This window comes from Haliotis asinina, chromosome 10 (genome assembly GCF_037392515.1).
Source record: "Haliotis asinina isolate JCU_RB_2024 chromosome 10, JCU_Hal_asi_v2, whole genome shotgun sequence".
Classification (NCBI taxonomy): domain Eukaryota; kingdom Metazoa; phylum Mollusca; class Gastropoda; order Lepetellida; family Haliotidae; genus Haliotis; species Haliotis asinina.
In genome coordinates, this window is record NC_090289.1 from 3,150,815 (window position 1) to 3,176,015 (window position 25,201).

A 25,201-nucleotide genomic window follows, 5' to 3' on the forward strand; every position below is an offset into this window, starting at 1 on the left:
AACTCAGTCTTCAACGTTAAATGAAGAGTGTGTTTTTCATCAAGAACTGGACTGATAACAGAGACTTCGCTCTCTTGACTGAAAGTATATTAGATTACGGTGTAATTATGTAATACTATATAACTGAAGTGAGCTCCATACATATCATATTTTCAAGTAATGAAGAAATTTGGACATGCAAGCACTAAAACAATTTCCATAACGATGTGCTAATCCTGTACAGGTACTGTAAGGTGCATGCATGAGTCTTGGAGTGACAAACTGAAGGTTCCAACAATACACCAGCTGTTACATTCCTTGAGTTACTGCAGGGAGTTGCCAAAATAATTTGCCTTAGGGAGTAGCTATTGAAGAGAGTTGTGTTTGAGATTTGCTGAACAGAGATACCATAGAAAGCTTCAGTTGAAGAGAGTTGCTACAAAATTAAAGAGCTGCTGACCAGAGTTGTTCTAAGGGTGTTTTCATGGAGATGATATATGGAGTTTCTGAAAAGAAACTAATCCTTTTCTGGGACCACATATCTATCATGATGTTGTTGAGACAATATGTTAAGGAGAATTATTGGCATTGCTCTTCACAACAAAACATTGCTTAATAATAGACTCTTCAGTAGGAAATCCATAGTATCAGTGCCAAAGAGCAGAGGCATGTGTTGGTAGAAAACCTGATGATGACAATCGCCAGTATATAAAACAATTCCCGGATACAGGGAGACATATGTGTACGTAGTTGCTTAAACCAACATAAATCTAATTTGTGAATGATTTATTAGATGTTATCTAATAAAGATAAAGATTAGATTATTTATTTGGGCAATGTTAACAGAAACTGTCTTGTTCAGAACAGCAAGACAAATAAATGATTGCGTTATGATTTCATTTTCTTGTTATACTCCTTGTATTATACCGGATGTGAAGTTGCTTCAATGTCCCTCATGACACGATCTGAATTTTTTGTCAAAGAGTTAGACTCATTTCTTAAATTTAGAATCAAACTTTTCTTTAAACAAAAGCGAACGATTACAAGCAGGACATACATTGTTTTTAACTTATCATCTGCAGAGTTTGGTGCTGAACTGAACCTGCAAAGAAGCATGATAGTTTATACAATTTTTTTAACCAGTATCTCAAATGTGGTTCTCCAGAATATAAGTGTGTTGCTGGGATACCAGCATATAATCTAGAGGAAGATTATACTAATGATATCACTACCACATAATATAAATTAGCAAACCAGTGACACTGAGGAACAACCAAATTACACAATTTTTGCTACTATTGTAATTCCAGCCTAAAAACATTGATGCTTGAGTCCTGCGCATATGAAACAAATCTATTCCAAGGCTAATTCTGACATTTGAGATTCTGAGTGTTCTATTGTCGCTGAAGTCATGGTAGGAGATGGATATGTGATATTCCAGTTCACCTCTCAGAACAATGTTTAAGAAAATCATGAACACCATCAGAATAGTCCAACCAGCCATCATCTAATAAGAACTTGGAAATAAAACTCCAAACTTGTGACAATACTGCCATATTTACAGTGTAAATGTTCGTCTGTGGCTTTAGTTACCCAGCTTCATTAAGTCAGTTCACCACAGCAGTTAAGTGATCAAGCAAACATAGCCAGGGCCTATGTTTGAATAGATGCGGGTAGCTGTTAATTAACCATGGGCCAGGGCTGAAACCAATTCCATGTTCTTTGCCCTTCCTCTGATTTGGGTGAAAAATTGGATTACAGATTGAATGGAGAACAGGTATGTGATGTATATTATGTCTACAGTTCTTCCCATGGGTCAGATATAGCCCAGACAACAGTGAAGAGTCACGACTCTCCAACTGAAATCTGAGGTCAATGACAGCTCAGCCATCATGTTAGGTCAACAGTCGCGGTGGATTGTTCTGACATCAGTCAGGGTAGTGTTGTGCAGTTGATGATATTTACTTATGTCAGGAATATCCCTCAAAATGCATGCATCAGTAACAAAAGAAGTAAATTGTAAAATAATAGACTTTGATTGCATCCTCCCTGACCAGCTGATATTTTATCTATGACAAACAAACTTACTTCCTCAGGAAATAGACATCAACATTTTGATAATCTGAGCCCAAGCAGCCCTCAGTTCAACCCTAATGACAACTGAAAGGTATCAGATGTTACAATAACATATATCAGTGTAATACAAATGTAATTCCATTGTAACAAGACAGCCATACTTTGTAGTTGTCAGTCTCATGATCACCATACTGACATCACCTATTGCTGCTGCTGCTGATGATTATGATCACAAGAAGATTTCATATATATTCCATAGATCAAGCATGAAACATTTCAATGGATGGTGAATTATTATCCATTCTTTCAAATGTAAGACTCAACAGAGACACTTCTGAATGCTGTCCATTTTATGTTGTTGTGTGCAGGTGAGCTACAGCACCAACTTCTATCAACACTGTTATAGTGTGGTGTGTTATAGGAATTATATCCCTGTTGTTTTACATATTTAGGATAAACACCTCAACTGCTTGATATGATTGTTTAATGTGACAAGTTCCTGAACTATCAGGCACTCTTAAAGATTCATGTACACAGATAGCATAATAAGTGGCTGTGATAATTCAGTGAACATTTCTCAATTTTTTTACATTGGCAAGAGAATTGTTTCTGTTATTGTCTGTTCATCAGCATTTAGAGACAGAAACTGCTCGAACAGATTTGAGGGCATTAATGATAATATTTTTTCAAGACTTCCCTATTTTGTAATCAATATGATAAACATGTTTCCTTAACTTATTTTGTTGAGATGCTAGAATACATTTACTGGAGCATTATATGTGAAGCAAAACATAAACATCAGCATAATACTGTAAACATTCCAGCAGGAATTATCTCCAGGAAAAATCATGTCATTTGAAGAGGTTAAATGAGCTCGAGCATCACATTTAAGTATATTTCTATACTACAGTGACATGCTTGCACATGTGTAAGCTGCATGCACATACCTATACATGTGCCAGTATAACAGTGCCAGTCCACTGAAATACCACTTGGCAGTTTCCTATGGATGTCCCTCTCACACACGCTGAAATCTGGCAAATCAGACTATATGTCATCCTTTAATTGCCCACTGTGATATCATGTGTCAGTTTCCTATGCCTGTACCTCTGACATGCTGATTTTGGGCAGATCAGACCTTGTGTTATCCTTCATTGAACACTCTGATACCAAGTGGCAGTTTCCTACAGATGTCCCTCTCAGACCTATTGAATTCCGGCAGATAGGACCTAGTGTTATCCCTTCACTGCCCACTGAAATACTATGTGGCAGTTTCCTACAGATGTCCCTCTCAGACCTATTGAATTCCAGCAGATAGGACCTAGTGCTATCCCTTCACTGCCCACTGAAATACTTTGTGGCAGTTTCCTACAGATGTCCCTCTCAGACCTATTGAATTCTGGCAGATAGGACCTAGTGTTATCCCTTCACTGCCCACTGAAATACTATGTGGCAGTTTCCTACAGATGTCCCTCTCAGACCTATTGAATTCCAGCAGATAGGACCTAGTGTTATCCCTTCACTGCCCACTGAAATACTATGTGGCAGTCTAATACAGATGTCCCTCTCATACCTACTGAATTCCAGCAGATAGGACCTAGTGTTATCCCTTCACTGCCCACTGAAATACTATGTGGCAGTTTCCTACAGATGTCCCTCTCAGACCTATTGAATTCCGGCAGATAGGACCTAGTGTTATCCCTTCACTGCCCACTGAAATACTATGTGGCAGTTTCCTACAGATGTCCCTCTCAGACCTATTGAATTCCGGCAGATAGGACCTAGTGTTATCCCTTCACTGCCCACTGAAATACTATGTGGCAGTTTCCTACAGATGTCCCTCTCAGACCTACTGAATTCCGGCAGATAGGACCTAGTGCTATCCCTTCACTGCCCACTGAAATACTATGTGGCAGTTTCCTACAGATGTCCCTCTCAGACCTATTGAATTCTGGCAGATAGGACCTAGTGTTATCCCTTCACTGCCCACTGAAATACTATGTGGCAGTTTCCTACAGATGTCCCTCTCAGACCTATTGAATTCCAGCAGGTAGGACCTAGTGTTATCCCTTCACTGCCCACTGAAATACTATGTGGCAGTCTAATACAGATGTCCCTCTCATACCTACTGAATTCCAGCAGATAGGACCTAGTGTTATCCCTTCACTGCCCACTGAAATACTATGTGGCAGTTTCCTACAGATGTCCCTCTCAGACCTATTGAATTCTGGCAGATAGGACCTAGTGTTATCCCTTCACTGCCCACTGAAATACTATGTGGCAGTTTCCTATGGATGCACTGAATTTCGGCAGATGAGACTTTCAAACAACCAACTGCAAATTAATATATCAGACTGCAGATATGGATGCCATTGACTTCCCCATGGTTCCAAATATTCCCATTTCATGAACTATGGCCAGCTCAAGCCACAGTACCACTAAGTACCATCTGATGAAGTCAGTTGTGTCTTCTTGTTAACTTTATCAGTTTGGGGCTATTCACAATTTAAAAATAATATTTAAAGTGTTTTGATATAAGGTAGCCTATGGATTAACCAACCTTCAACTCTCCGGGCAGACTGTCTGTCCACTACGCCACTCAAAACATTAAGAAGAGACATAATCAGCTTGTACCCCTGCAAGGAAGTGAACCCAGGCTTTCAGAAAATGAGTGAATGCTGTAACAATGAAGTCTCCCCTCCATCCCAGATGACACTCAGTAGTAACATGAGAAAGAACACTGCCAGGAATACATTGTTGAAAAAATAGTTGGAGTCTATCTCTAAACATTCACAATTCTATTACAATCAATGTCTAATCATGTCAATGTCATCTTTGCATTTGTGAATTAATGACATGCACACATTTTTGACATTATATAATCACAGAGTTTGTGCCTGCAGAGCCAGATGTTTCACTTCAATACAGATTGGTGAATTGGAGATCTTGTCAAAATTCCTGCATTCCAACATTGCTACTACTGAAACAATCATCTATAAATAACCACTCACTGACTGTTCAACTGTAAGGAGTAACGCCAACTCTATATTTCACAAATGCTTTCATTTATATCACCTTTAAAGCATGTAAATCATGCACAGAAGTTGAGCAGATCTGGAATACTCTTTCAAGCTCCTTCATGGATGAGACACATCTGGAACAGAGTTACAGGGTACTGAAGGTTAGGAACACTGCAGTCATCTTAGGCCACCACAAATGTTAAACTCATTAGGATTGAGTGAGTGAGTGAGTGAGTGAGTGAGTGAGTGAGTGAGTGAGTGAGTGAGTGAGTGAGTGAGTGAGTGATATTCCAGCTATATGGCAGTGGTCTGTAAATAATCGAGTCTTGACCAGACAATCAAGTGATCAACAACATGAGTATCAATCTGCACAAGTGGGAACCGATGACATGTGTCAACCAAGTCAACAAGTCTGACCACCCAATCTCTTTAGTCGCCTTTTGCGACAAGCATAGTCGTCTTTTATGGCAAGCATGGGTTGCTGAAGGCCTATTCTACCCAAGAACCTTAACAGGTCAGAATGATTTCAGTCACTGATATTATCACCATATACTGAACAGCGAAAGAAAGATAATTTTCTGAAAAAGTAAATCTCATTAAAGAAAGCATTCATGTTTATGTCTTCCATTTAAACACTTGACAAAAGGTTCTTTTGCTGTTTAGTATATCACATTTACAATTTCTGAATAAAATGCCAACAACCAACTGCAAATTAATATAGTACACTATAGATACAGATGCTACAGATTTCCTCATAGTTCCAAATATTCCCATTACATGAAGTACGGTAACTGATGGATTGTAAAACTTTACTTTACACAGAGACCACCCAAATCTCCATGGTAACCATGGGTTTGATTAACAGTGTGCATGACATGGATCATGTGGGATCAAGTCTGGTACACAGCCATATTCCACTGCTTAAGGACCAACCATTCTTGGGGATGGGGACGTTGTTTTAAGTAAAAATAATATCTTTCCATAACTGAGGAACTGAGAAGTTTTTCACCCTATGAAAAGAAAAGCATTCTTTGCAAGGTATGTGCCAAAAAGGAATGTGTTCCAGCACTATATTTGGCTGCTTTTTGAGAATAAAAGGTGACTATTTGCTAGCAGCTTCCGAGAAAGTGTCTGCTTAAACAAAAGCTGAAGACAATTCTCAGGAACATGATGACATGAATATATTTTGCAGTATGTTCAAACCTTTCCTTAGCTCTCATATGCTACATTTGGGATTATACATACTCCAGTCCCATACAGGATTCGAACCAATATTCTCGCAAGTCAGGCAACTAATCACCTGAGTGACTTAACTATGAGTGTGTGTGTTCAAATCCACAAAACAAAAGTCCTAGAATCTGTATTTTAGTAAGAAAGAATAATGCCCAATATATAACAGATGTTAGATATGACCACTTTATAAACTGATTTGTACATTCACAACTTTCCTTGGATGTTTACAGATATTCTGTATGTGTAACCACAGTGCTCTAGCCTGACAGTGTGCATTTGTCTGGACGTCTCTTAACATTGGAGATAGTGCACCTGAGGGAACACTTTGATAAGTTTGATTCAAAACATGGAGACAATGTATATAGAGGAATATACAGTGGCATACATACTGTAGTTCTGAGATGCACAATATGCGCTTTTTATCATATGGTAAACTACAACATAAACCAGTTTCAATAAGTGAAATGTGGACTCTTCTTCCATTTTGATGAGAACAACGCTTGGTATTATGAAAGACAGCTGGTTAATATTTCTGCAGTACCTGGTGATATCTAATCCTTCAGCTCAGTTATGGCTAAAATATCAATACTCACCACCAGCTGCCTACAGTTTGACCAACCCAATCTAACACTGGTTACCAATACTTAGACCAAGACTTACACCCAGCTCTCTGGATAACTGAGGCTACACAATCTCTATCTAGAAGATAGACCAAGACTTACATTGGGCTGTATGGATAACTGAGGCTACACAATCTCTATCTTGAAGAAAGACCAAGACTTACATCTGGCTGTGTGGATAACTGAGGCCATGCTATCTCCAACACAAAACATGGCCTGCACGTGTCATGGAGAAAGAGAGGCTATGTTATACTATCATCTAAAGCGGGACTGATTCAGAGTGTTTAAGGTTTCAAAATAGCCTTGTTGATCTTTCCAGAGTAAACCTGAAAAATACGTCTGATATTATAGTGTCTCCATCTCTTGCTATCCTTGTGCCTTGTGGATCCAACAACAAAGCTCAAAGATGACAAATAAAATTTCCTATAGTCAAACAAGTTGACAAAATATTTCTCTAATTTTCATAGTAACATTTCTTAACAACATAAAGAAAGAGCATGTTCCTTCAGTAATGAACATGGCATGACACAGACAGCAGCATGCTGAACGTGAAGGAAACTTGAAACATGGTATTTCATCTGAATATCAGAAACCAGCATCAAATGGCCTCATGCATTTAAACAACAACCATAATAATAATGGTTCAGACAAAAGAAGATGTTTTACATCAGCCAAGAGCTGATGGTTCGTGCAGATTCCAAGACCTGACAGCAGATATTTCCAAGGAAATGAGCACAGGATTCTAAACTATGAGGTACCAAACCATTCCATGTGACTTGATACACAGACAAGGTTAACCCATATATGTATATTTCCCTCCTATTGCTGAAGAGAGAAACTAGCAGTTTAGACATTAATGATACTGAGTAAAATGTTTGGTGGTTGAACCATTCACATTACTTGTAGAGTTTAAGTTTTTTTAAGCACGGACACTTCCAAATGGTGAGGTAGCTCACCTGCCAATTTGGCAAAGTGTGACATTTGATGATTTTTTATTGGTCCCTATTTTAACTATGTAAGTTCATTAGAATGTGTTTAAAACTTTCGTTGTTCAAACAGAAAAATAAAATGAAATGGTTTGCATTCTTTTCATACTCAATTTTCCACTAAAGTACCTTCCCCAGAATGGGACGATATGCAGATAAGTGACCTTGAATTAGGTAATATGTTAGGCTTAGATGGAAGGAGATCAACGTCTTAAATCTTAAAATTGACTCATTAAATTAAAAGATTTCAAGGGATACAATCAAGCAGGCTTTTATATGAAACTATATGTATTAAGAAAATTGAAACCTGGACATTTCATGGGCATTCTTGATCCCATAAAATGTTTTCTTATGAAATGAACATCAGAGTTGATGAATGTATCCCTAAGTCCTCTGTTGGGGAAGATTACAAATGAAATGCTTTCTATTCATGAGCTTTATTAAGTTCTTAAACATGCTCAAGATACTGATGCAGGAACTGATAATATATAGTATAAACTCCTGAAGCACTTACAGAATCGTGCTTTGAAACCTTTTAAATATTTTTTATAGTATTTGGATGTCAGTGGAATATCCTCCTTCATGGCGTGATGCTGTCATCGTAACAATTCCTTAACCTGGATGTGGCCATACCAATCCTTCACATTATCAACAACTTTCACTAACAGGCTGCATTTGCAAAACCATGGAAAGCATGATCAGCAAATGATTAGTTTAGCACTTAGAAACCAATAATATTGGCATACAATGTGGTTTATGTAAGAAAAAGAAGTAAAGATTTTTATCATTGAAATACAGCATGATACTAAGAAATACTTACCCAAGACCCTTCACTTCCTCCAGATGTGTGTATGAATGCACCTACCTAACACTGTAAAACAAACCTGGACTCATGGTTTTCATATGTGAGGAGCAGCAGAGCCCTTAGGAATATACATGCATCAATGATGATGAGCTCATCAGAAAACATTTTATGGGATCAAGAATGCCCATGAAATGTTCAGGGTTCAATTTGTTAATACACACTGATTAATATAAAAGCCAGTTTGGTTGTATTCCATGAAAGCTTTCTAAAATAACAGTGTCAATTTTAAGATTTAAGTGGTTGATCTCCCACCACCTAAGCCTAATATAATATCTAATTTATGGTCACTTATCTGCATATTGTCCTATTTTAAGGACACACTCTAACAGTGCAAATAAATGTGGAAAATTGTATTTACTAGAAAAATGACACCTCATTCCTTTCAAAGCTTGCCAAAAGAAAACAGCTCACAAAATGTAATGAAAATCTAAGACCCTATGCATAAATGTGTCAATACCTTTGAACACAACACTTGACAAAAATCCAAGACCTTTTTTTTTTTAACCAGAACAAAATATTTATGTCAAATCACAATCCAATCATCTTATCATCAAAATTATCACTGACACTATATTTCACAACAAAGAAGCAGGAGATTAGTTGCACGTGAACTATGAAGCATTACAGAAATTAACTGTTTTCATAATAGTTTTCAAAAAGCTCAAATACTATTATTACAGTCAAAACTCAAAAGCTAAGTGTTAAACCCTCAGTATATCTACTTAAAATGAGAATACCCATGATAATCATTAATATAAATGCTTATGGAATGATCTGAGTACTGCCAAACTCTGGAAAAAGTAGATGCTATGTAATAATGGTATGTAATAACATCATCCAGTTAATTCTCAACCACTGGTTGGTTCTGACATGCCCGGAGTACTGCCAAACTCTGGAAAAAGTAGATGCTATGTAATAATGGTATGTAATAACATCATCCAGTTAATTCTCAACCACTGGTTGGTTCTGACATGCCCGGAGTACTGCCAAACTCTGGAAAAAGTAGATGCTATGTAATAATGGTATGTAATAACATCATCCAGTTAATTCTCAACCACTGGTTGGTTCTGACATGCCCGGAGTACTGCCAAACTCTGGAAAAAGTAGATGCTATGTAATAATGGTATGTAATAACATCATCCAGTTAATTCTCAACCACTGGTTGGTTCTGACATGCCCGGAGTACTGCCAAACTCTGGAAAAAGTAGATGCTATGTAATAATGGTATGTAATAACATCATCCAGTTAATTCTCAACCACTGGTTGGTTCTGACATGCCCGGAGTACTGCCAAACTCTGGAAAAAGTAGATGCTATGTAATAATGGTATGTAATAACATCATCCAGTTAATTCTCAACCACTGGTTGGTTCTGACATGCCCGGAGTACTGCCAAACTCTGGAAAAAGTAGATGCTATGTAATAATGGTATGTAATAACATCATCCAGTTAATTCTCAACCACTGGTTGGTTCTGACATGCCCGGAGTACTGCCAAACTCTGGAAAAAGTAGATGCTATGTAATAATGGTATGTAATAACATCATCCAGTTAATTCTCAACCACTGGTTGGTTCTGACATGCCCGGAGTACTGCCAAACTCTGGAAAAAGTAGATGCTATGTAATAATGGTATGTAATAACATCATCCAGTTAATTCTCAACCACTGGTTGGTTCTGACATGCCCGGAGTACTGCCAAACTCTGGAAAAAGTAGATGCTATGTAATAATGGTATGTAATAACATCATCCAGTTAATTCTCAACCACTGGTTGGTTCTGACATGCCCGGAGTACTGCCAAACTCTGGAAAAAGTAGATGCTATGTAATAATGGTATGTAATAACATCATCCAGTTAATTCTCAACCACTGGTTGGTTCTGACATGCCCGGAGTACTGCCAAACTCTGGAAAAAGTAGATGCTATGTAATAATGGTATGTAATAACATCATCCAGTTAATTCTCAACCACTGGTTGGTTCTGACATGCCCGGAGTACTGCCTATCAACTGTGCCTGTCAATACTCGTGGAGTGCAAATTCAATGAGAGATAATAACTATGGGAGACATTTTGGAACTCTTACAAACATAGAATGTACCTTGAAATCCAACAGAGATTCTCATTTCCAGTGACAGCAATGGTGCAATCTGTTCAGTTAATCCTAACAGCATGGAGGAAATACATTCACCAACTGCTAGCGATAGAAAACTCAGGAAGATTTGGTGGGTATTATTAATAAAAGAATCCTTTCTCAATCTGCATATGTCATGATACAAATATTTCCATTTTCAACAATTTTCTCCAGTTTACTGGTTTATTATTTCATCAAATGAAATAGACCACACCATATTGGTCTTTAAACTATCATTTCCATGGCAGTTTTATTTGACATATTGATTGAGATCCTTGGAGTTTATAACTAAATCTGCTCACTCTTAACTGCTATTGATTGAGTCAGTGTGTTGTTAAAACTGTGCAGCAATTTTACAGTTACATCGCTGACACATGAGCTTCTCACACTGAACATATTGGAATCAAACCTGCCACACAACCAGCCAGTGCCATCAAACCTGCCACACAACCAGCCAGTGGCATCAAACCTGCCACACAACCAGCCAGTGGCATCAAATCTGCCACACAACCAGCCAGTGGAATCATTAATTGCTTTCATTAATTGCAGCAATGTAAAGGGTGCAGAAACATTAAACACAACCTTATATGTCAATATATCATTTGTCGTACATGCCACTTCAGACAGAATTTCCTTTATTCAGCATTTCATATGAACAAAGTATTAAAGTCAGAAGTGATGCCAGTCATTGTGTGTGAGTGAGTGAGTGGTTTGGGTTTTAATCGTGTTTTAGTGTCAGATTGCTTTTAGCTTACTAGGACTGAAAAGACACAAGAAACACTGTTTTGCTGCAATTGTGAACTTGACAAAATAGCATGATTGAAAAAGAACATAGTTATGAGATGTTCTTGTAATCTTGTTTATTCATATATTTGTCATAAAACTGAAGAAAGGTTAATCTTGACGAGTGAATTTTTTGCATGACAAGATCAGACTTTTTCAGAACACAACAGACATATGGAGAGTGAGAAAGTATGATTTACACTGCTTTTAGCAATATTCCATCAACATCATGACACACTGTACCATCAGGCAAGCCCACCACCCCAGCAGACATATGACAAGAGAAAAATCTTCCTTGCTCTTAAAGATTGATAACTCATCTTTAACACTCATTAAAATTTTCATCATGTCAGAGGTATGAAGTTTACAATTTTAAATATGAAAAAGCTAAGACAAGCTGTCCAATAAAATATTTCAGTATCATTCAATATTTCATGTCATCTTTGAGGCTACTCCTGTATACCATGTACTGGGAGTATCATTTGAATTACCGTCATGGTTACTTGCGACACACAAAGTGATGATTGATTTGTACTGAAGAACATTCCCTGGTATCCACTGATGGTGATAAAGTGTGATATAATGTGATCACATGATCTATTCATCACCTGTCTTATCACAAACTTATCAAAGATTTATGTGTTTGAAATAGCTCCTATACCCAGCAACATGCTGTCTCCCAGCTTCCAGTCGAAGTGTTGTTCACACAGACACAGAGACAATATGTGGAAGTCATCAACATCTTTCTATTGTTCAGTTCTTGTTCTGACAAGCCAGGATCAGGTCAATCATTTTTCAAATGTTCAAAGAATATGAACAAAGATTCTTCCTTTCTGTACAGCTATTGTTCGACTGCTGTAGTGTCTGCTGAGTCATGTCTGTCATAGAAGACAGCGGTACATTGTTTATTAGACTAATAACTAGTCTCCCGATATGAACATATATTTTTTACAGAACAAAAGTTTACAGTAAAACAATAACATATAATAAGAAGGATCCCTGAGTCTTTCTTTATTTTCAAAAGCTGTGACAACATTTTCTATACATATGTGGGCTTTCTTAGATATACAGGCTTCAAGGTCTGTATGACAGAATACTTGTTTACCAGCTGAGAATTACAGGTATAAATGAAAGTTTGCTAGCAATCAGTTTGTTGTATCTGAGTAGGGTATCCATGTTTAACTGTGCCATGATATCTCAGTGAGCCAGCACCATAAAAACAACACGAGGAGACCAATATACACATACTGGCATCTCAGATTACTGCAGGTTGGGTAATCTGAACTCCATCACATGCTTTAAGTCCACATGCTGTAGGACAGAAAATACCACTTCTGAATCATTACCCAGCAATACAGTGCCAGTACAAACACAATTAAAGCCTTCAAAGTACATTAGAGCAACCATTTGCAGGTGAGATATTTCAAGTGAATGATAAATGTCAATCGAGCAGAGGAAGGCAAGAAGTGATCTATCTGTTTCCTTCTTTCAAATTACTTCATCTATCTTCCTAACAATCCCAAAATCATTACCAGAGATTCTTGTAATTTTTACATGATAAATACACAACATTCATGAAAATGTCATGTACAGCAGGGGTCATAAAACTATTTATTATTATTATTATTCATTATAAGACATATATGTAGCGAAACCTGTGAATGCTCATGGTCTTGGTAGTTTTCCCTTGATCATTGGAAATACTAATCTTAATGGCACCATCATTTTATCAATATCAGCTCCCTGGGGATCATACAATTCTTGCAGCCACTAGGTGCACCAACTTATTACTGCTTCCTGATCATCTGGATGTACTGATCAGAACTTACATTTGAAGTAGAAGAGCAACATTTATATTGCCTCATATGGTTTACAATAATCTCAAATTGAATTACAGTAATAAAGAGAGGATATTTAACATGAATGTAAATCATCATCAAACTCTTCCTTGGTTATGTGCAGGGGGCAGACATCTCAGTAGAAAAGCACGTCATTTAGACCTGAATAAGGATCGTCAATTTAGGTCACAAACACTGTGGCTTTCATATTTGTATCTGCATTGATTAATCATTAAAAGTATTAAATTTGGCATCTTAGAAAAGAATCAGAATTTGCTCTCAACCATGTGTAGTGTAATTAAATACAGTTTACCCTGAACTACTATATTTTTTAAGCACTCCAACCCAAGCATCTATCACAGTTCAAGGCAAAACTGAACCTTACCACTATACATAGGGGTAGAGCCAACTGTCTCAATTCTAGTCTCTCTGAATCGTGTGGTTGTTTCAGCACTCTCCCTGCCCTATCACAGCATTATGAAGTCTGCGTTTCACACATCACATGGTTCTTGGAGTTCAGTTCAGCTTGATTAGCCACCGTCATCACACCAGACGAAGATGTAGACAACAGCAATTAACTCTCACATTGACTTGATTTATTTGGAATTCAACTTTGTGCGTCATAAAATCTCCTGACTGTGTCTTATCATGTTAAGTAAATAAGACCAAGGAACAAACTTAATATTCTTATAATAAGTCACGGAGGAATACCAAAGACTTCAATTTCAGCATTTGAATTGTTTTTGCTGCTAATATTTCCACAAGATGTTGCCGCCACATGAACAGCTTGCACTCGATCGTACACACAGAATGTTGGGTTAACGTCATTTAGGCTTCACTATGGAGTTGATTTTTTGGCTAGCTGCACGGGCATGCATACAGTGTCGCTGCACAGTCTGTCAACTGCACACAGTGCACAGAAGTGCAATATCAAGTGGAGTCCAGATTCTAGGATTCAGTCAGTCAGTGGGGCATCCTTCCAACCATAAAGATGAAACGTGGAAAATTGATGAGAAATAAATGAATTCATCTGACATTTCAAGATGAAACTTGATACATCTTCAATTTCACATTCAATGGATTGTCAAAGATTGTGGATTTCTCTAACAGACAAAAATACAGAACAGTTATCACACAGTTAATTATACTGAAATAAACACCTTTGAATGAGAAACAGAAACTGTTAATTTTGATTTGCAAAGAAGATGATATTATTCCACTTTTTTGTGAAACAAACCACAGCAAGAGGCAATAACTTTACTGAATCTGAAGTAAAAATTCCTGCAGAAGTAGAAGAGCAATTACTGTAAGAATATTCTTCCCAAAACATTCAGAATTTTTGCATCCTATGTTTGTTGTTCGCTGCAATCAGTGATATGACATGACAACATGACAACAGTTGTACTCAGGACCAGACAATCCAGTGACCGAGATCATGAGCATCAGTCTATGCATCAACTTTGCTAGCGTGCCAGAAGCACTCAATCCCAGAAATTGCCACAAGTATTGGTTGCTGAAGACCAACTGTCACAGGAAAAACATCATATGCTAAAAGTCAGTTCTAAACCAGATCTTCATGTAGAGTAAGCACTGTTTCTGGAGACCATTTCCAACATGGATCTTCATAAGGCATTTTCAGAAAGAAACTACGTCTGTGGTGCCAGTTACTAGTTAACTGCTGTGGTGGAGTGATTAAGTGGATAAAGCATTTGCCAAAGACCTGGGTTCGATTCCCTACATAGTTGAACAATAAGCAGACAGTCAACATTGTAACTAGCAGCAGCATATTGATACAGAAAGAGTGAAAGAGAAAGGGAGGGAGGATCTGTCAATGTATTTGCTATAGGTAGTTGTAACACCAAAACTATTGTACAATATATTTCTGTGTACATCATCTGCATGACGAAGATGGCGTCATTTATGACAATTGACAATTCCCACTTTGTGTACATGGTATAGGGAACACCCATCACTCAGTACATTATACAACCAACATCAAACCATTAAACCTCAAAACCTTGTACATGTATATATTGAAAACAAATGACTCAGTTTCTCAATTTCCTTACAAAACAAAAGAATATCAAGCACTGTACATATCACTCCACTAGTATCAGATGACATGCAGCATACTGTGACACCAGCATTTTGTCAAGCTTCTAGTAAACAAGTGATCATGAGCTCGTTCCAGTACAAGTCAGTACATGGTAATGCTCTGGCCTACACAGCCCATAGAGACAAGTTGCCACAGGACACACAGGAGACATCCAGTGAAGTTTGGCCAAGTTTGGTCACCCCAATAACTAGAACATATGAAGTTACCAATGCACTCTCTAACATCCACTTTCACACACATATTTGTCACAATGTCTAAAATGTCTGCTTTGTTTACACAGGGGCTCTGAAATGTTGAAAGACAAATTCTCAAAAAAATGTTGAACAAAAGTGTTGTGTAAACATTTAGAACTGTTTCTTAAACTGTTCAGTTGTAGCAAACCAAGGGTATGTTTGCTTTGTAAGCAGAGACCTTCATTTCTTTGATTCAAGATGGAATTCCTAATGTGTTTCTTGACTGGGCGAGGGTACATATAGGTCACATGGTGTAGCTAACTAAATGTTTGATGAGCCTACCATTTTCTATAGCAATAAAACTTGTGAATGAAGAAAAAGAACGCAAGTAATGCAGCCGATTATGTTCATGAGACCATTACAACATACAAACATTCTGTACATGTGTCAAAAAAATGCATCAACAATCTCTTCTGACATATTCACTTGTTCAAGTTTTTTAAATAATAGTTTTTCACAGAGGCAATGTGGTAAAGCCATTTGATTTGCTATTGCCACCCAATATGTGAATGTTGTTCAACACAAGATAGCACAATTCCAGCTCAAACACGACATTCAGTAAGTAATCAACTCCAGACCAGGTAACAAGTGACAGCTTCACAAACATTCATGCCTCCAGGGCTCAATGGCAATCTTTCCTATCATATGATGCAGTTTAGATAAAAACATGACTATTTATGGCTGCTACATTAAGTAAGAAAATTTGTTCCTGTAGTGGAATTGTTCCTTGGGTGCAATTACTCCTACAGAACAGACCCATGAAGGTTCAGGGTAGAATAGGCCTTAAGCATCCCATGCTTGCCATAAAAGGCGACTCTGCTTGCGGCAAGAAGTGACTAATGGGATCGGGTGGCCAGGCTTGATAACTTGATCGACATGTCATCGGTTCCCAAAGACACAGATTGATACCCATGCTGTTGATCACTGGAATGTCTGGTTCAAACTTGAATATTCCCAGACCACCTCCATATAGCTAGAATACTGCTGAGTGCAGCATAAAACTAAACTTACTCACTCCAACGGAACAACTGTCTGCGGTAAGTGTGAAACATATTCAGAAGTTTATGACCCAACTAACAGTGACGCTGATGCTAGCAAGGATACAACCAACTGTCGGCGTCTCTTTTCTGACAAAACCTGTACACTGCAGTATAGCTATTCCAATACTAAATTTAATTAATGAATCAAATACATAATCTCAATCAGTCACAAAAAAAAAAAAAACATTTGCTAAGTGTGGCATTGCTTGCAATAACCGGGACAGAACAGGCCTTCAGCAACCCATGCGTGCCACAAAAGGCAAAGGTTGACACATGTCATCGGTCGCCAATTGCGCAGATCGATGCTCATGTTGTTCATCAATGGAGTGCAGCGTAAAACTAAACTCACTCACTTATTATAACCTCAGGCTCGTCCTCAAATACATGTTTTCAGCACACAATGGTTTTTGTTTTGATTACATCATGTCTGCATGGTGTACAATGATAATGTTGAATGAAGCACTCATAATAGGTTAGGACATCTTTGGTTAACACTGAAAGCATCGTATCTTACTTGTGACTTGCTGTGAAAAACAACTGAAATAATCACCTGTCCCTTCACTATGTCCACACTGATTCTGGATAAATGACTTCAGCATCCCTGTCTATAATCAATATAGGAGACTTTCTTCAGGAGTTTCTTGTGGAGTTTAACGGTTAACGTATTTGCATGTCACTATGAAAACCTGGGTTTGATAGTGAAGCCTATTTCTTGAGCCTGCCAACTCATGATATTGATGGAGCACTGCCAAATACAGTGTAGAACTAAACTCACACACGCTTGCATGATATTCACCCTGCCTGACACAGTAGGTAAAACACAGAACTGAACGTCTACTAGAGTCACTGTGTCAAAACATATGTGACGGTTTTCCTATGTAATTTGAAAATTTGAATACTTTATCTGTTTTGAAATTCAAACGGACATGCTGGACATAATGCCTAAATTGGTCTGTGATTGTGGGCAGAAATCAAACCACAAAAAACACCTTTAAGCACTGTCACAAAGTCACAAATCAAGGCTGAAGATAGGTGAAACCCACCAGCAGTAACACCTCTAGGCTGTAGATTGGTTAAAGCCACCAGCATAAAGTAACACCTATAGGCTGAAGATTGGTGAAACCTACCAACAAAGTAACACCTATAGGCTGAAGATTGTTAAAACCATTAGCCCAAAGTACCACCTATAGGCTTAAGATTGGTGAAACCCCCACTGCATAAAGTAACACCTATAGGCTGAAGATTGGTGAAACCATTAGCCCAAAGTACCACCTCTAGGCTGAAAATTGGTGAAACCCACCAGCATAAAGTACCACCTCTAGGCTGAAAATTGGTGAAACCCACCAGCATAAAGTAACACCTATAGGATGAAGATTGGTGGAACCATTAGCCCAAAGTACAACCTCTAGGATGAAAATTGGTGAAATCCACCTGCATAAAGTACCACCTCTAGGCTGAAGATTGGTGAAACCTACCAACAAAGTAACACCTATAGGCTGAAGATTGTTAAAACCATTAGCCCAAAGTACCACCTCTAGGTTTAAGATTGGTGAAACCCACCTGCATAAAGTAACACCTATAGGCTGAAGATTGGTGAAACCATTATCCCAAAGTAACATCTCTTGGTTGAAGACTGGGGAAACCTTTAGCACCAAGTCACATGTCTAGACTGAAGACTCATCCAAACCAATGAACACTGGCATCCTAATGGAAAACCATGGAGCATACAAGCCAATCTAAGTGTGAGTGATAGTATGATTTTACATCACTTGTAGAAATATGTTTCATCAGTATCACATCGGTGGCTTCACACTTTGTGCCCAAATGGAGATATTAATCAGATTTGATAAAATTGACAGGTGTGGGTTTTTCTTCAGCTTGCATAGGAGAAATCTCACAGGTGAGCAAGTGAGTGAAGGAGGTGTACACTCAAACAGGTGTCATATCTAAGGGACGTAACTCTGTATAATGAAAAGTGTCCGCCAAAGAAACTTATTAGTTGATTTATCTTTCAGTATCTCATAAATAACATCGGAGGTCCAACTCTGACCTAAAGTAACACTTACACAAGATTAATAAAACAGCATTCCACTAGAAACATAGACAGTTAGCAGCAGGCCTGGTACAGCTGTTCCATTTCACATGCACTCTTACCACACATTTCAGCGTCCATCATAACGTGTGTTGCATCTGTACAACCTGGCACTGGTCTTAGCTCTGTCTCTAGTGTTGATTACATAGCTATGACTCCATGCTGGTGCTGGTGTTTTAGTGTATTTGAAAGTACATTTTACAGAATAACTTGATATAGAAATGAATGTTTTTTTTCATAATTTGGAATCTATATAAAAAAATGTTTGTCGCAAAGGTGCCCAACTAGGCTTGCTGACTTGACTGACACATGTCATCGTATCCTGATTTTCTGGTCCAGACCTAATTATTTACACACAGCTGCCGTATAGCTGGAATATTGCTGAGTGTGGAATAAAACTAAACTAACTCACAATTACTGTTGTCTTGATTTGAATTAAGTTTCTAGGTCAGGTATCAACAAACAACCCACCAAGCAAAACTGAGGCAGCTAACACACAATAACATACCTTTACTTTCCATTTTGCGTTTACAATCATGTTTAACTATAACACAACAAAAGAACTGTCAAACATAATTTGACTTCAGTTTTGTTCTGTCAGTGTAATGTCACCTTGTTTGAGATACTGTACACATCCAATGGTTTAATGTTCCATTGTCACATCAGTTCTGCTTGCACAGCTGATGACTGCGCATGAATCTAAACCACGTGTTTACATGAAATATTGGGAGTTTGTCATGATATATTCTCTCAGATCAATAACACAATTGATCCATGGTAAAATTTCAAAGAAACATATTTCACACTTTGTTTCTGTTTGACATTGTTCAGACTGATAAACAGTGCATCATGGAAACTATTAATTAAGATAATTGCTATCTGCTGTTCAAAACAGAGTGGTCAGAATTAGTTCATCATATCATACACAAAAGAATCTGAGGACCATGCAATTCTTCCATATTACAGTATTAATGTCATGGATGAAAACAAATTACCTGTAGTACTATACAAGAAACTTGTGTTTTTCAGCTTCTTATTTTGGTTGAAGCGTGCAAGTCAATGATCTAGCCTCTGTTGTATTGACATGTAAACATACGCTCAAAACAACCTGTCCATATGACGTACTGTGTTTTCAGTATCAGATATGACAAAACCATTATACCATAGCAGATGTTGTGCAATGAAGTGTACAGACCTACAAATGGAGCTTTTGTCGTTTTAGAAACAATCAGGCAGAAAAGGGCATCCAATGATGCTGGAATGTTTAGACAGGGTCACAACACCATCTGTGCCACAGATACTGCTAGAAAATGCACAACCGTGTGTATGTAATTACAACTCATGGTTTGAAAACTATAGGGCAATCAACATGGGAGTAAAAAGTAAAAATATCCAAACATGACTCGGAGGGTTTGGTTACAAATGTGAAACCTGAGAAACAAAAGGTATATCCCAACCTTGAGGTTTCAAATTTTCAACCAAAATTGATAAACTTATATTTGAAGTGCATAAACTGTCTAGATGCACAGAATAGCCAGAAAACAGTGGGGCACCATATAGTGACACAAAACACAATGGATATGGTGACAGATACAAATTAATTCATAGGTCACAACATTTAAGATTTATCATTAGAAAAAAATCAAAACAATAGGCTGATGCCTCTAGAAGCAAACTGAGAACAATTTAAGATAGGTTAAAAACAGTATCTTCGCTGAAAATCTTTAACTTGTCAATTTTAGAAGTATTTTGAAATGCCATTCAATCAATAATGATCTTGTTCTTGTTGTCAGTGTTATAGATCTTTCTGCCAAGCAGAGCTATGGAAAACTTTTTGGGTCAGTGAGTTCTGGTTATGTAATCATTTGAGTTCATCTCAAAAGGTTATCCTAATTTTCCTTTGAGTAACCAAATAGATTGTACTCATCTCACTCAAACTCAATTGGGTATTTTGCTATTTTCATATTATTGTAAAACTATGGCAAATGTTTTTTGAAAATGTTGGTTAATATGTTTGTTATGTATATTTGATCAGTAATATGATAAATGATAAGAAAGACTGCAAGTAGCCAAGTTCATGTGCTGAAATGAAACCTGCCACTATACCTCAGTTATTTTATCTATTCTCACAAACCTCCATCTGTAGCACAGGCGTGCAGATTCTGGTAGGTTTGTTGCTGGGAACTAATTCACCAATACACATGAAAAGATTTGACATTTTTATATGCATGCCTGTTAAATAAAATTTATTGACTATTAACAAAAATTTAAGAATACTTGTACACAATAGACTCAGTAGGAAATAGGTTTTCACATAAATATTTGTATGATTTATGCAGACATGCAGCTTATCTGCACCTCTGGCCAAGATATCACCTAAGTATTTAACATGAAGTGGTATTTCTGTTTTGGATACTTTACTGGTTCCAAGCTGCAGTTGTGGACTCAGCCTCTCAGCATATCTAGAAATCTCCTGTTCAACATGTCCATTTCTGCATAATGGTGTTGCTGGATGATGAGTAGTAACAGAGCAATTCTATTCATTCTCTCTATCTCTCACTCACTCACTCACTGATGTGATTCCTCACAATAAATGTCAAACACAGGGAAATATTTCAACCACTAAGATTACACAAATCAAATACTCAAAAACTGTTAATGGTGTTGTTTCATCTAATAGTTTCTTTTTGTATTTTTTGATCAGTAAAACAAATCTGTTCTACACTAGCAATGTTATAACTAACAAGGAACAAAAATATTGTTAATGGTGTTGTTTCATCCATTACTTTCTCTATGTATTTTAAATATTTTTCAGTAAAACAATCTGTTCTCTACTTCAAAAGGACGATATTCTTTTAATTACTGGAGATAACAGCTCATACGCCCCTGCTTATGTTTCCCATATATGTTCTCCCAAAAAAGTGAATTCTGAAGGATATTTTCCTTGAACATTGTGTTGGATATGTTTAGTGAGGGCACAGAGAAAATGATGCGCAGAAATTGTTCCAAGACAGACTGACAATAGTAATTTGCCGAACAAACTATAAGGTATATATTAGCCTAATCTATATACGACCAGGTACAAGTGGAGTAACTTATATTCAACAATAACTACAAACCGAAGTGAAACTTAGAAATGATCAATCCATCAATGGAAGCATTATTGTTTAACCAGTCTCCATTATGGTCAGTTTTACATACTGAAGTTGGTGCTGCAGACCGCTTCACAGTCTAATTGTCATACAATGTAATCACAAGGTGCTCCTCTGATAGGAACTTGTGTCCTTCTAAGCATGTGTGGTATGCACAGGCAAGAAAACAGTACAGTATAATCAATACCATCAAAAAACGACAGCAACAAGGCAAACAAAATACGAAATATGTATCACAAATATCCAAGCAGAAATATCATTCCTCAAAGTACAAGTATACAAATCATAAGTACTTGGTATATATGACACAATAATGTGTGTGTGTACAAGTATACAAATCATAAGTACTTGGTATATATGACACAATAATGTGTGTGTGTACAAGTATACAAATCATAAGTACTTGGTATATATGACACATCAATGTGTGTGTGTACAAGTATACAAATCATAAGTACTTGGTATATATGACACATCAATGTGTGTGTGTACAAGTATACAAATCATAAGTACTTGGTATATATGACACAATAATGTGTGTGTGTACAAGTATACAAATCATAAGTACTTGGTATATATGACACAATAATGTGTGTGTGTACAAGTATACAAATCATAAGTACTTGGTATATATGACACAATAATGTGTGTGTGTACAAGTATACAAATCATAAGTACTTGGTATATATGACACAATAATGTGTGTTTGTACAAGTATACAAATCATAAGTACTTGGTATATATGACACAATAATGTGTGTGTGTACAAGTATACAAATCATAAGTACTTGGTATATATGACACAATAATGTGTGTGTGTGCATGTGCGTGCTTGAGAGAATGAGAGAGTGAAGTATATACATCACAAAGCACATATACATATCATATGCTTTGTTACAAAATCACAAGATATTAAGTATACAAATTCATATCATGAATACCAAGAACATAACAATCTATATCACAAAATATAATGTCAACATATCAAAATGCCTTAAAGTGAGCTGAATGATCTGACACACTCGAACAGTTATGGTGAGTGGAACACGGGTTAAATACAGCGTACTTACACAAATGTCACAGTCACTGGAGCTGTAAAGTGGACGCCACTTCTCGGACAATCCTCGTTGTGTAGCCTCTGTCTCGGTACACTGATGGCACACTGACGTATCACTTACTGATACAATAAGATTAAATTTCCACCGATCACACACGCACTGAAGTTGTGCAAGATAATTATATCCTGTCAAATCTCATCACCCATGAAAGGCAGTTGTTTCCATGCTTGATAAGCAGCATTACTTTTCACAATGATATTGCAGAACAGTTGACACTATATGTATATGTTACAACCTACATGTTATCAATACAGTATGAAGCAACTGTGTCACAATTAAGCATTTGTTTGTGTCACCTGTGAAATTACTCATGAAATATATTTATCTGTAAAATGAGACTGAAATACTTTCACAATGTATACTTCAGTACTGTACAACACAGTACTGACACAAATAATCCCAGTGTTTCTGTCATCAGTGTGAAGTGTCAGTTCCTGATCTCACAGTAAAACCAGTACAATCAGATACACACTGGACTACCTTCCTCTGTCCTAGTCAGACCACAAGAGCATCTGGAATCACATTACCACTGACTACTGCTCTGCTGCAGGGAGGAGAGAGCCTGTCACTGTGAAGACTGCTTGAAGCTCATTGACTCTCGTTGGATCTATACCACTCCCTTAGCTGGCCAATGTTCATCCAAGAATCTGCGGTGAGCGTGCTCAGTGCCATAACCTTTCAAAGGTTCGGACATCAATGATTACTTTAACAAGCACAGTAACAAATGATGTGATTGCCCCTGTACCTGCAATGGTGACAATGAAGCCAAGTAGCATGGCAGACCTGTTAACTGATGCTAATATAGCCGATCACTAATTGAACCATATGCCACACAATGGAAGATAATCCATGTTTAGATCAACACAAAACATGGTCACGCACGACTGCTTCCAGTGTGAATTTCTTGCTTGTTAAAGCTTGCTGGAATCACGTGATAGACTGTGAAACCTTGTCACACTATGTTACAAACACACTTTACTTAATCAATTAGCTAATGATGTGTTGATAAGCTTGTCATTAAGATTTAAACACTCATGTTGAAGAGTTTCATCTGATTGAAAGAAACTGCCAGCAAGGCACAATGGACTAATGACAAAACAATGTAGTAAGCATTCAATACATGAACATTATCTTGTGGAATAAAATACTTCTAAATTTACCAGAAAATAATACCTACTATCAGATACAGTCAGGTTTTCACTTCAAGATATAAACATTATATTGAATAACATCTGGGAAAGCAGAAATTGGATGACATTCTCACTACCTTGTTTTTATGAGACAACCTGTTGATGGAGAAATTGTTACTTGCCAATGTTGCCATAAGTGGATTAGCTTCACTAATAGACTTTCTAATTTCCTTGCATACTTTTCTGGTACCCCATCCTGCTCTAACCCACAGATGATTCCAATCTAATAATGCCCTGACTTGCCAGCGACACCACTTTTCACATCCCTGATGCAATATTCACATTCCATAAACATCAAAACAGTTACCTAGGCAACCATGACGATACAGCTTTTTGAGCATGTTTATTTCTCAAATGTGGTTTTCCACTTTCACAAGTGCACAAGCTATTGGCTCAAGCACTGCACTCTTTTAAAAGCATCCTTCGATAAGGTGACTCTTCTCAGCAATGTTGCTTTCTGCCTCATTACAACCGAGAAAAGCCAATTATTTTCACAAGAATGATGAGTTTTCTATCTCTGCCACAAAATCAAAATCTTATCATGATATCTTAATGAAGGTAATATCAAACATCAGACTGCCTTTCACAATGAAGGACATCATATATATACAATTGGCCTGATACTTGCCGCATCATACAAACAGACCCATCTGAGAATGTCTTTTTTTTTTCATTCTGATAAATTCAAAATGAAATTTTAGCTTCATGTGTAGTTATGTAATAGGAGCTAATT

At 37.3% G+C, this 25,201-nt stretch overlaps 1 protein-coding gene across 3 annotated transcripts in view; it reads right to left on the reverse strand.

Moving 5' to 3' along the window:
- LOC137298313 (thrombospondin type-1 domain-containing protein 7A-like) overlaps positions 1-23,788 on the reverse strand; it is a 320,745-nt gene extending 296,957 nt beyond the window's left edge. For all 3 annotated transcript variants that reach the window (XM_067830517.1, XM_067830516.1, XM_067830515.1), the window contains exon 1: positions 23,231-23,788. The gene's annotated coding sequence lies outside the window, so the exon portion shown is untranslated. The remainder of the gene's footprint in view (positions 1-23,230) is intronic.
- Positions 23,789-25,201: the final 1,413 nt, after the last annotated feature.